Source organism: Protopterus annectens, chromosome 6.part1 (genome assembly GCF_019279795.1).
Source record: "Protopterus annectens isolate FY-2018-M chromosome 6.part1, PAN1.0, whole genome shotgun sequence".
NCBI lineage: Eukaryota > Metazoa > Chordata > Ceratodontiformes > Protopteridae > Protopterus > Protopterus annectens.
Window position 1 is genome coordinate 546,516,155 of NC_056738.1, and position 12,480 is coordinate 546,528,634.

Consider the following 12,480-nt stretch of genomic DNA (forward strand, 5'->3'; position numbering starts at 1 on the left):
TGTTCGCAAAAAATGTCCATCACCGATGGACATAGCACCTGTGTGTACTGCTTAGGGGCCATACATCTACAAGAAACTTGTCTCTTCTGCCATTCCTTTAGCCCTAGAATACTCCAGTAACAGAAGAATAAGCTTATTTTGAAAGGCATGTTGAAGCCTTCCTTCGAGGAAGACCTAGCCAGTTCCTCCTCCTCTGCTAGGTCGCATTCATCTAGGAAGGATAAGGACAAGACCTCTAAACGGCCTTCTCCGGCCCCAACTTCTGCCTCTGAACCTCCACAGAAGTTACCAAAATCGGAGTTGGTCTCTGTCTCTTCAGCTCCACAGTCTTCAGGGCCAATTGAGATTTTGGACATAGACCCTGCAGTATCGGCACCAAGTGTTTTGGTGCAGATCACTAGCAGTCCTCTTCGGAGCCGGTCAACGGACATTCCACCAGTCTCCCCTACTCTAAAATTGCCTATATTGCAGAGAACAAGGTCTCCTACACTGTCCTCCAGGAGTTTATCTGAAGAAGACATCGAGAGAGTGGTGCTCAGACTCCTCAAGTCGTCGGCCTTGCCAAAATTTTTGTCAACTCCAACCCATTCGGTCTTGGAGTCAACTCCTGCTACCGATCCTGCTCTCTTTCCTCCTCCAACCCAGATTGGGCCTTTGGAGCCGATATTGCCGGTACCAACTATAGTGGTGTCCTCGGCTCCAGCACCCCATGTGGTTGTCTCGGAGCTGAGTTCTGCTCCGACACTCTCGGCACCATCCAAAGTGTCTAGGGTCTGAAGCTCTTCAGCTGGCCCCGAGGGGGACACTTGGAACCGAAATTCTGCCGAGCTTTCCTCTTGGTGCGTCAGCTCGACTGAGCTTGTTCCCTACATCATTCTTGGAGCCGATCCTTTTGGAGCCATCAGCACCTATGCTCTCTTCAGAGCCGGGGCGTCTTTTGGAGCTGGAGGAATCGGTCTTCGTGAGGATGAGGAGCATGTTGGATAGTTCATCCACCCCACATAGAAGTACCGATGCTATACTTTCTCAAGCACCGACTACAGTCTCAGCATCGTCTCTTCTATGGGATGGCAGAGACCCACAGCCTCAGGACCCCCATTTGGGTGGCCCCTGATTTTCTGAGACCTCCCCAGAGGACCCCACTGAGGAGCCCCCTCGGAAGAGATCATGTAAGAGGAAGCATGTAGACTCCCCTGATGAGTCTCTCATATCTGACACTGACCTCAATGAGTCGAAGGGATCCCCTAAGTCATCCTCTGAAGATGTCTCCTTTGCAGACATTTTGGAGATCCTCAGGCAGAGAGGCAGCTGGCCCACCGTCACCCCCATCTGATGAGAAGTCAGTGTACCTGAAGGCTTTCTGAGCTCAACCCTCAGCTTCATGGGTGTCTCCTCCATTTGAAGAATTACTGGATCTTGTGAGTTAGAAAGCATGGCAGACTCCTGATGTCATGGAACTGGTCCCCAGGAGGCCAAATAAATTTCTTTCCGCCCCTAAAGACAAAGCATTTTTATCCAAGGGCTTACCTGTTGATGCCATGGTGGTGGCAGTGGCCACTAAGAAGGAGCTAGCAGAGACTTCTTCTTCTATCCATACGCCCAATAAGGAATCCCGAATGATGGACAGGTACGGGAAGCATATCTTCTCTTCAGCGGCTTTTACACTCGGATCGTTGAACTATCTATCGCACTTTACGAGACTTCAGAGAGATCTCCTAAAGGAGTTAGGAGATACTCTTCAGGGTACCTCTACTGAAGCAGGCCCATCTACAGTGTCTATTCAGTTGGCTACTCTAACATCCATTGTTAACTCCTCCATGCAGCTGATCTCATACGCAGCTGATGGTGCGAGTAGGGTGGCGGGTTCAGTAGTCTCCTTAAGGAGACATTCCTGGATGCATCTATGCAACTTTGCTGAGCCTTTCAAGTCTACATTCACTAATGCCCCCATGGACGGATCCTCTGTTTTTGGACCCAAGGTGAAAGATACCCTCACCGGGTGTGAACAGGAAGGAAAGACTCTCTCTGCCGTGGAGTCCGTTTTACCATTCCTTCTAGACCTTACCCTAAAGGTCAGAAGAGTGGTAAAATGTGGTTCAAGAAATCACAGAGACCTTTCTAGGATACACAGGGTGATTCCTCTTTCAGTGGCAGGGGAGGAGGAACTAATGATAGACATCGCCCTAGAGGCAGGGGAGGCCCACAAAATCAGGGAGGTCGTGATTCCTTTCCTGACCGTGCCTATCAGCATTCCTGATGTGGAACCCAACTGCGACTCTGGAGCCAGTCAGGGGTCGCCTGCCCTTGTACCCAGAAGCCTGGCTAAATCTCACTCGAGACAAGTGGATACAAGATATTATCACCAGAGGTTACTCTATACCCTTTTCCCTTCCACCACGCCCTCCCAAAAGGATCCCAGATGTACCACCCAATCACAGGGATCAAGCGGCTATAGAGATAGAAAAGCTGCTATTAAAAAGAGTCATCCAAAAGGTCCCAGCAGATCACACAGGATTCGGGGCATACTCCAGGTTCTTTTTAGTTCCAAAAAGAACAGGAGACTGGAGACCCATCTTAGATCTCAGCAAGTTAAACGAGTATGTAAAGAAGTCCAAGTTCCAAATGGTCACTCTACAATCCATACTCCCTCTGTTAGGGAAAGTCAGCTGGATGTGCTCAACAGATCTCCAGGATGCCTACTACCACATAATGATGGACAAAACATCAAGGAGTTATCTACGCTTCCGGCTGGGAGCCAGTCATTAACAGTTTCAGGTGCTGCCCTTTGGACTCACCACAGCCCCCTGGGTGTTCACCAAATGCATGGCAGTGGTAACACCTCATTTGAGGCCTCAGGGAATCCAAGTCTTTCCATATCTGGACGATTGGCTCCTGACTGCCACCACCAGGCATCTTCTAGTTCAATCCAGAGATTCCACAATCAAGCTCTGTTCCCAGTTGGGAATCTCTATAAACTGGGAAAAATCCTCAACTTTGAACACTCAATCTATAACCTTTATAGGAGCAAACATAGACACGGTTTCTATGATAGCCAGACTACCTACAGATATAATACAGAATCTTGCATAGCAAATTTACAGGATACTTCCACTTCGAAGAGTCAAAGCAAAGGTGGTGTTGCAGCTTCTTTGAACAATGGCGCCAACCATAACCTTGGTACCATTAGCAAGACTACATATGAGAATACTCCAATGGCTCCTGTCATCCCAGTGGTCCTTACAGCAGTTGCCTCTGCATCACCAGATACTGATCACAGATTCATGCAAAAAGAATCACCACTGGTGGATTCAGCCAGGTCATCTTACCACAGGGACTCCCTTTGTACCACACCAACTCGTTGCCACTGTGACCACGGATGCCTCCCAGATAGGGTGGGGTGGGGGGCATTATATAGGCAGGACTGTCCAAGGCACATGGCAAGATCAAGAGGCCCATCTGCATATCAATGTCCTAGAAATGAGAGTGGTGCTTCTAGCGTTGCAAGCACTTCATGACTTTCTCCCTCTAGGGACAATAGCTATCCAAACAGACAACATGTCGGTGGTTTAGTATCTAAACAAACAAGGGGGAACCAAATCATACCCTTTATGTCAAGAGGCCCTGCGAGTTTGGAACTGGGCAATTTCTTCCCAATGCCTTCTCATTGCAACGCACATCCTGGGGACATCCAACGTGATAGCGAACAAGCTAAGCAGAGCAATATTGTTACCTCACGAATGGTCTTTGAACCAGAAAGTAGCCCATCTGCTCTTCCACAAGTGGGGACAACCCTGCTGCGATCTCCTTGCCAGCCCCATCAACACCAAATTCCGCACCTTCTTCTCCCTCATCCCCCCGTCCGGGAGAGTCTCCAAGAGATGCACTCGTCCACGATTGGCCCCCGGGACTCCTTTATGCTTTTCCTCCTTTTCCACTCATTCCCAAGGTCATACAGAAAGCAATGTTGTTGGGAAGCAAGATGATCCTCATCACTCCTTACTGGCCTCGTCAGATTTGGTTCTCTTTTCTCGAGCCTCACCTGTTAGACTATCCATGGACTCTGGAGCCAGTGCCAGACCTCTTGACACACATGTCAGGTTCTCTTCACTCCAGTCTCCACACTCTCAAACTGACAGCATGGCTGCTCCAGTTCCGTCACTAGTCAGGCTTCATGATCTGTCTCCAGCTGTAACCCATAATGTTAAGTTGTCTATCTCGCCTTCATTCTTGCTGTTTGGGATCAGAGCCGATCCTTGGCTCCGACTCAGCCATCTTCAATAGCTCGAGAGCTGTTTTCTGGTTCAAGGCTACCCCTTATCCCATGATGCCTAGCGATAGCTACCCAGATCTCATTTGCCGCTTCAGCTGCGAGGTGTGTCGTTTTCTGACTCAGGCTTGTATTTTCAAATTTTTTGTGTAGAAATATATTCTTATACGCCATAAAACTGTTAGATAATTATCTTTTCTTAGTTTTATTTACTAGTGTTTGTTGTTTAGTACCTTGTTCTCCTTTAGTCCCTTTTAGTAGAACTCATTTAAGTTAGAGAGTTCTCCCCTCCCCCACTCCCTTCCCAAGGAAGCCGTTTAACTTAGAGGCTCTCCTTTCCTCTGTTTTTTGCTATTGTTATAAAAAAAAAAAAAAAAAAAAAGGGAGTTTGTTTTATATATTTTTACATAGTCTTTTGTTTACTAGAGTAGAAATTTTTCTATTTGTGTTTCTCTTCTGGTGCTTGGTTTTTTGTGGTTGATATGTCTAAAGAAGCTAAAGTATCTGGATTTAAAAAGTGTGACTCGTGCTGTCAGAAATTGTCTCTGACAGACGGCCACACTAGTTGTGTTTATTGTTTGGGCGCTGTTCACCTGCAGGACTCTTGTTCTATCTGCCATGCCTTTAGTCCAAGAGTCCTGCAGGAACAGAAGAACAAACTGATCCTTAGGGGTCTGTTAAAACCTCAGGATTCACCGGCAAAGACTTCACAGCCAGTGAAATCCCTAAAATCCTCTAAACCGTCGGCTCCACCTTTGGAGCCGACCCCGGTACAGGATTTACTGAGTATGTCGGTTCCGGCTGGCACCAACAAGGCAACCCCTCTGTCGGCTCCATCGGATGTTTCGGAGCCATCTTGGAGCCATAAAAGGCTGAGGTACCCTTCGTTAGAGTCAGTTCATTCGGCTCCTGGCTCTCCATTATTGCAAAGTGAACATAGCCACTGCTCTTCACACTCCTCTCGATCCTCTAGGCTGTCAGATCATGATGTGGAGAGAGTAGTAAGTAGGTTGCTAAAATCACAGGCACTTGCTAAAATGTTGTCTAGCCCTCAACAGGTATCGGCTCCATCCACCTCCCTTTCTGTTCCTCCTCTGACTCCATTGAGCTCCGAGCCGGAGTTCGTTGGGGTTCGAGTAGTGGAACCGTCGGCTCCGATAACTATATCTCCTTCGGTTCCGACATCGGCTCCGATTACCTCGATGGTACCTTCCATCGAGGGATCTGGATGCTGGGGCTCCCTCATCGGCTCCGAGGCAGCGAGTGGCATAGGACCCTTGTCCGACCCTGTTCTCCCTCTCGGCGTATCGACACAGGTGAGCTCGGCTCCAGCATCGGCCTCGGAGCCGTCCCCCTCGGTGCGGAGAAAGATTCCTATTTCTTCAGAACTGGAACTTTCTCTGCTGCGAGGCAGGGATGCCTTTGAGGTCATGCGGAGTGTGCTGTCCCCCGAGTCAGCTCCACTACCAGCCCCACCGGTTCTGTCCCCCTTAGTGTCTGTGCCAACTTCTGCTCCTCCTCCAGACCCCAAGCTTAGGGAACCGATGCTCCAGGATACCCCATTGGGTGTTTCCTCTTCTTCCAAGGCCTCCCCTGATCACTCAGAGGAGCCCCCTCGGAAGAAGAAGTGCAAGAGGAAGCACATTGACTCCCCTGAGTCTGTCACTTCTGATACAGACTTAAATGAATTGGAAGGGTCCCCGAGATCCCCCTCTGAAGATGTTTCCTTCTCAGACATCCTGGAAATGCTTAGGCAGAGGGAGAACTGGAATCCCCTAGCCCCTACCGAGGATGAGTCTGTATTCCTGGATGATTTTGGTTACCAACCTTCCACCTCTTGGGTTTCTCCGCCTTTCAACCCACTTATGTCAGTAGTGGCTTGAAAGGCTTAGTCAGCTCTGGACACAGTGTAACCAACTCCGAGAAGACCTGGTAAATTTATTACAGCTCCCCAGGATAAGCAATTCCTTTCTAAAGTTGTACCCGTTGATGCCATGATAGTAGCAGCAGCCACCAAAAAAGAGTTAGCAGAGACCTCTTCATCTCTTCATCCCCCTAGCAAGGAGTCTAGGACAATGGACAGGTACGGAAAGTGAATGTTTGCTTCAGCGACCTTCTCCATGAGGTCACTGAACTATCTATGTCATTTTACTCGACTTCAAATGGATCTCCTTAAAGAGCTTGGAGATACCCTTCAAGATCCTACAGCTGAGGGAGCACAAGCCAAAGTAGCTTCCCAGCTAGCTACGCTTGATTCTGTAGTTAACCCCTCCATGAGGCTCATTTGCTGTGCAGCTGATGGAGCGAGTAGAGCTGCGGACATGGGTGTAGCCCTTAGGAGGCATGTGTGGATGCGGCTGTGTCACTTTGCGGAACCCTTTCGAGCATCCTTCACCAATACCCCCTTTGATGGCTCCTTTCTCTTTGGGCCACAGGTGAAATACATGTTGACTAGGTGTGAGCAAGAAGGCAAGACTCTCTCTGCCCTGGGAGTCCATTTTTCCACTCCCTGTAGACCTTACCCCAAAGATCAGAAGAGTGGGAAGATGTGATTCCGTAAATCTCAGGGAGCCTTACCTGACACACGTATGATTTTTCCTCCAGATGCAGAGGGAGAAACAATAATAATAGATGCCGCCCTCATGGCAGAGGGGGTCCGCAGAACCAGGGCAACAGAGAATCCTTCTCTGATAAGCCCTTCCAGCATCCCTGAAGGGTTGTCCGGCTGCTCACCTCTGGAGGCAGTCGGGGGAAGACTTTCACTGTACCCAAAAGCCTGGCAAAATTTAACAAAAGACAGATGGGTACGGTCCATTATATCTGGAGGTTACAAAATTCCCTTCCATCAACCCCCCTTACAGTCAAAGAAGACCCTTCCAGATGTTCCACCCAATCTGAAGGAGCAAGCAGTAATAGAAGTTTCAAAGCTGCTAGAAAAAAGAGCCATCCAGGAAGTCCCTGCAGACCAGCACGGATCCGGAACTTACTCAAGGTTCTTTTTGGTACCAAAAAAGACAGGAGACTGGAGACCGATTCTGGATCTCAGCAGACTAAACAAATCTGTACAAAGAACAAAGTTTCAGATGGTCACGCTACAGTCCATTCTACTCTTCCTGGGTCAGGACAATTGGATGTTCTCGACAAATCTTCAGGACACATACTACCATATCAAGATGGACAGATGCTCCAGGAGATTTCGTCGCTTTCGGGTGGGGGCCAGTCATTACCAGTTCAGAGCTCTGCCCTTTGGTCTCACCACAGCCCCCAGGGTGTTCATCAAATGTATGGCAGTGGTCATGGTTCACCTGAGATGTCAATCATTCCAGGTGTTTCCATATCTAGATGACTTACTCCTCACTGCTACCACCAGGCATCAACTCCTACAAGCACGGGATTATACAATCACATCCTTCACTCAGCTAGGTATTACAATAAATTTAGAAAAATCTGCCTTGTTGCCCTGTCAGTCTATCACTTACATAGGAGCAGACTTAAACACAAGGGATATGTTCGCATGGTCGGCACTAAAAAGAGTGTCCACAATTCGTCAGCAAGTGAAAATTCTAATGCAGAGCAAAAGGATCCAAGTCAGGTATGTCCTTCAAACTCAGGGCTCCATGGCAGCTGCCATTCTTCTACTCCCTCTAGCGCACTTCCACATCAGAATTCTTCAGTGGCTTCTTTTCACTCTGTGGTCTTTCCAAGAGCTACCCATGTCTCACATGATCCTGATCACGGAGGCATGCAAAAGACACCTTTCTTGGTGGATGGTCTCCCCATTAGTTACTCAGGGCAGACCTTTCATACAACTCCCTCCGGTAGCCACAGTGATGACAGACCCCTCCCTGATAGGGTGGGGGGGGCATTATCTGGGCAGGACAGTCCAAGGCACTTGGCAACCTCATGAGTACCATCTGCACATAAATGTCCTAGAAATGAGAGCCATGCTCCTAGCGTTGCAAGCTCTTCAAGACTCTCTTCCTTTTGGAACCATTGCAATTCAAACAGACAACATGTCAGTGGTGTGGTACATCAACAAGCAGGGCGGAACCAGATCCTACCCCCTGTGTTGAAAAGCACTCAAACTTTGGCAGTGGGTGATTTCCTCCCAACATTTTCTGATTGCGACACACATCCCTGGGAGATCCAACGTCATAGCGGACAGGCTCAGCAGAGCTATCCTCATGCCTCACTGGTGGTCTCTGAATCAGGAAGTTGCAGATCTTATTTTCCACAAATGGGGACAGCCTTGCTGCGATCTTTTTGCCACCCCCTTCAACAGGAAATGCAGCTACTTCTCCCTTTTTCCGCTTCCAGGTCACATACCCAGACACGCTCTAGTCCACGATTGGCCTCAGGGACTTCTTTATGCTTTTCCTCCATTGGGTTGCAAAATGATCCTCATTGCCCCCTACTGGCCTCGACAGATATGGTTCCCGTTCCTGCACCATTACCTTCTCGATCAGCCCTGGACTCTGGACCCCATTCCAGATCTCCTGATTCATCAATCAGGTGGGTTGCATCAATCCCTCCAAACTCTCCAGCTCACAGCTTGGTTGCTGCACTTCCAACCTTAGCCAGGCTTCCCAGCATTTCCCCAGCAGTCCGTGAGATTATCGTCTCCTCTCATAAGTCTACAACGAGAAAAACTTATGCTAGCAAATGGAAACATTTTTCTTGCTGGGCAGAGTCTAGGAATGTGGATCCCTTCTCAGCCCCAGTCCACAAAATTCTGTAATTCCTGGCACAACTGTTTCACTCCGGGGCCGCTTCCACTACGATTAGGGTACAATTAGCGGCCATTTCTAATTTTCATATTGGTTTGTCAAATGCTAACATTATGTCTCATAAGCTCTGTAAAGCTTTTTTGAGAGGAACATCTCTTCTTAGACCTCCAGTGAGAGATCTCCCTCCCCCTTGGGACCTTAATTTAGTCCTAACTTCTTAATTCTGCCTCCTTTTGAACCAGCAGTATCCTGCTCCATCAAGTTTCTATCTTGGAAGACACCCTTTCTGGTAGCTATCACTTCAGCTAGGTGCGTCTCAGAACTTCAAGCACTATGTGTTCGTCCTCCCTACCTGGTGTTTCACAAGGACAAAGTTGCTCTGAGGACTAATCCTTCATTTCTTCCTAAAGTCTGCTCAGAAAATAATTTAAACCAATCTATAGATCTCTCCGTGTTCTTCCCAAATCATAGCAACAAGGCAGAGTACAAACTTCACCAACTGGACGTTCATAGACAATTGCGTTTTTACCTGCACAGAACTAAAGAAATAAGAAAGTCAGACCAATTATTCCTTTCTTATGCCTTAAACAAACATGGTCTCCCAGTTTCCAAGGTGGCCTTATCCAGATGGTTGTCCCACACTATTATTTTTATTTACTAGTTAAGGAACAAAGAGTTACCAATTAAACTGAAAGGTCATTCTACTAGGGCGTTAGCCACCTCTGTAGCCTTTCAGTCTAGGTGGCCCATGGATTCCATCTGTGCAGCTGCCACGTGGGCAAACCCTCATACCTTTATTTCTCATTACAAGGTGGATATTGTCTCCCGGAGCAGAGCTGACTTTGTTTCCACTGTTCTGAAGAGTCTGTTCCACTGAGCCACCCAGGGTGTTAGGTGCTAGGGACGCTGTCCCAAACAGCAAGAATGAAGGCGAGAGACAACTTAACATTAAGAGGTTATGTACCTACCATAACGTTCCATGTTAGTTGTCTTCATCTCGCCTTCTTTCTTGCCGTCCTAGTGGATTGAGAGGAGTTCCTTTTTTCACTGGCTGAGTATTCTTTTATTGTTATTCTTCTGGCCAGGTCTTCCTAACCTATTCTAGATATTAGAATGCATGGAACAACCAATTTTTTGATAACTGGTTTCTCTCTTATGTCTGGATTAGCTATTTCAAATGAGATCTGGGTAGCTATCGCTAGGCATCATGGGATAAGGGGTAGCCTCGAGCCAGTAAACACCTCTCGAGCTATTGAAGATGGCCGAGTCAGAGCCGAGGATCGGCTCTGATCCCAAATAGCAAGAAAGAAGGCGAGATGAAGACAACTAACATGGAATGTTATGGCAGGCACATAACTTCTTATTATTACCTCTTCTCACAAGCCTTCGACTAGAAAATTGTATCACAGTAAATGGAAGAGATTTTCTATATGGGCACATAATAGAGAAGATGATCCATTTACAGCTCCCATTACTATTGTTTTAGAGTTCCTTTCAGTACTCTTTCACCAGGGTTCAGCAGCTGCTACACTCAGAGTTCAGCTAGCAGCAATATCCAGTTTTCATGTGGGGATTAATGATTCCAACCTTATGTCTCACAGACTGTGCAAATCCTTTCTTAAGGGTTCCATGATAAGATCTCCTGTTCAAGACCCCATTCCTCCCTGGGATCTGAATCTAGTCCTTTCTAGACTTACTTTGTCACCCTTTGAACCAGCCCATAGTTGTGAGTTGAAATTCCTGTCTTTGAAGACTCTTTTTCTGGTAGCAATAACCTCAGCCAGATGAGTTTCTGAACTACAAGCCCTATCAGTTAAACCTCCATATTTATTTTTTCACAAAGATAAGGTTTCTCTCTGGACCAATCCTTCTTTTATCCCTAAAGTCTGTTCTCATTTTCACTTAAACCAAACTATCGAATTTCCAGTGTTCTTCCCTAATCACACCAATAAAGCAGAGTATAGATTTCATCAATTGGATGTGCATAGGCAACTGCGTTTCTATATCCACAGAACCGAAGGATTTAGAAAATCAGAACAGCTATTTGTTTCTTTTGCTGAGACAAGAATGGGTTTGCCAATTTCTAAGGTCACACTCTTGAACTGGATCTCTAATTGTATCTCTTTCATTTACATTTCTGAGGGAAAGGAGTTACCCATTAAAGTCAAAGCGCATTCTACCAGATCATTTTCTACTTCTGCTGCCTTCCAAGCCAGGACACCTATTGATAATATATGTGCAGCAGCAACATGGGCTACCCCTCATACCTTCATTTCCCATTATAAATTGGATTTAATTTCCAGGGGTAGAGCCTTGTTGGTTCCATGGTACTCAGGAGTATTTTCCAGTGAGCCACCGATTCAAAATGCTAGAGACGCTGTCCCACACGTAATAATGGAGGCAAGATAGGACTACATAACATAAAGAAGTTATGTACTCACCATAACGTTCCATGTATGTAGTCCATCTGGCCAAACATTATTACAAACCCACCCACCAGCCCCCTTCCTAGAGGATCTGCAAACAGTTTTTTCTTTTTCTACAGTGGTTTATACCATAAAGGGCGCCTTTATTACAGTTTATTCTTCCGGACCTTTTTCTTTTCCTGTCTTATCCTGATAGACTAGTAGCAAACAAGATCTGGGGAATGTGCACATGCACCATGGGATACCTCCTAGCCACGAGCCAATCAGAAGTTTTCAGGCTATCTAAAAGTGGCTGAGTCGGAGCCGAGGATTGGCTCCGAACACACACGTAATAATGTTCGGCGAGATGGACTAGATACCTGGAACGTTATGCTGAGTACATAACTTCTTTTTTTTGATACATACTGACCCCACTCTACTTTATCTCTGTCTGGATGATAGGGTCTTAATTCACTTTAGACACCTGTGTACTGAGAACGTGCAGCAGGTACTAATGGTGGCAAGAAACCCTGCTACTAGAAAATCATATATTAGCAAATGGGAAAGGTTTTCTTGTTGGTTTCAACAACATAATCAGCACCTGTTCAGGGCTAGTGTTTCTCTGGTTTTACAATATTTGTGAGAGCTAAACTTTGGCCTTTCTTATTCCTCTATCGAGTTTCATTGATCAACCATTTTAACATGTCAGCCCATAGATCCTCCTCTTTCAATGCATTTGTATATCAAAATGTTTTTGAAAGGGTTTTGAATAAGAGGCCACCAAGAAAACTGGTGGCTCCTAGTTAGGATCTTAATTTTGTTAGAGAAGCTAGCATTTGCTTCATTTGAACCAACTAATCTGACTGACTTGAGTTTCTTAGTATTTTACTGATTGCTCTGACCTCTGCAAGAACAGTACTTGAGTTGTAAGCTCTTATGGTGAGTCAGCCTTATCTCATTTCCATAGAGACAGGGTTTCTTTGGGAGCTGGTCTTTCTTTTACACCTAAGTGGTATCTGAGTTTACTTTAAGCTAAACTATCCATTTCCCTGTTTTCTTTCCTGAACCTAAAAATGAGGCA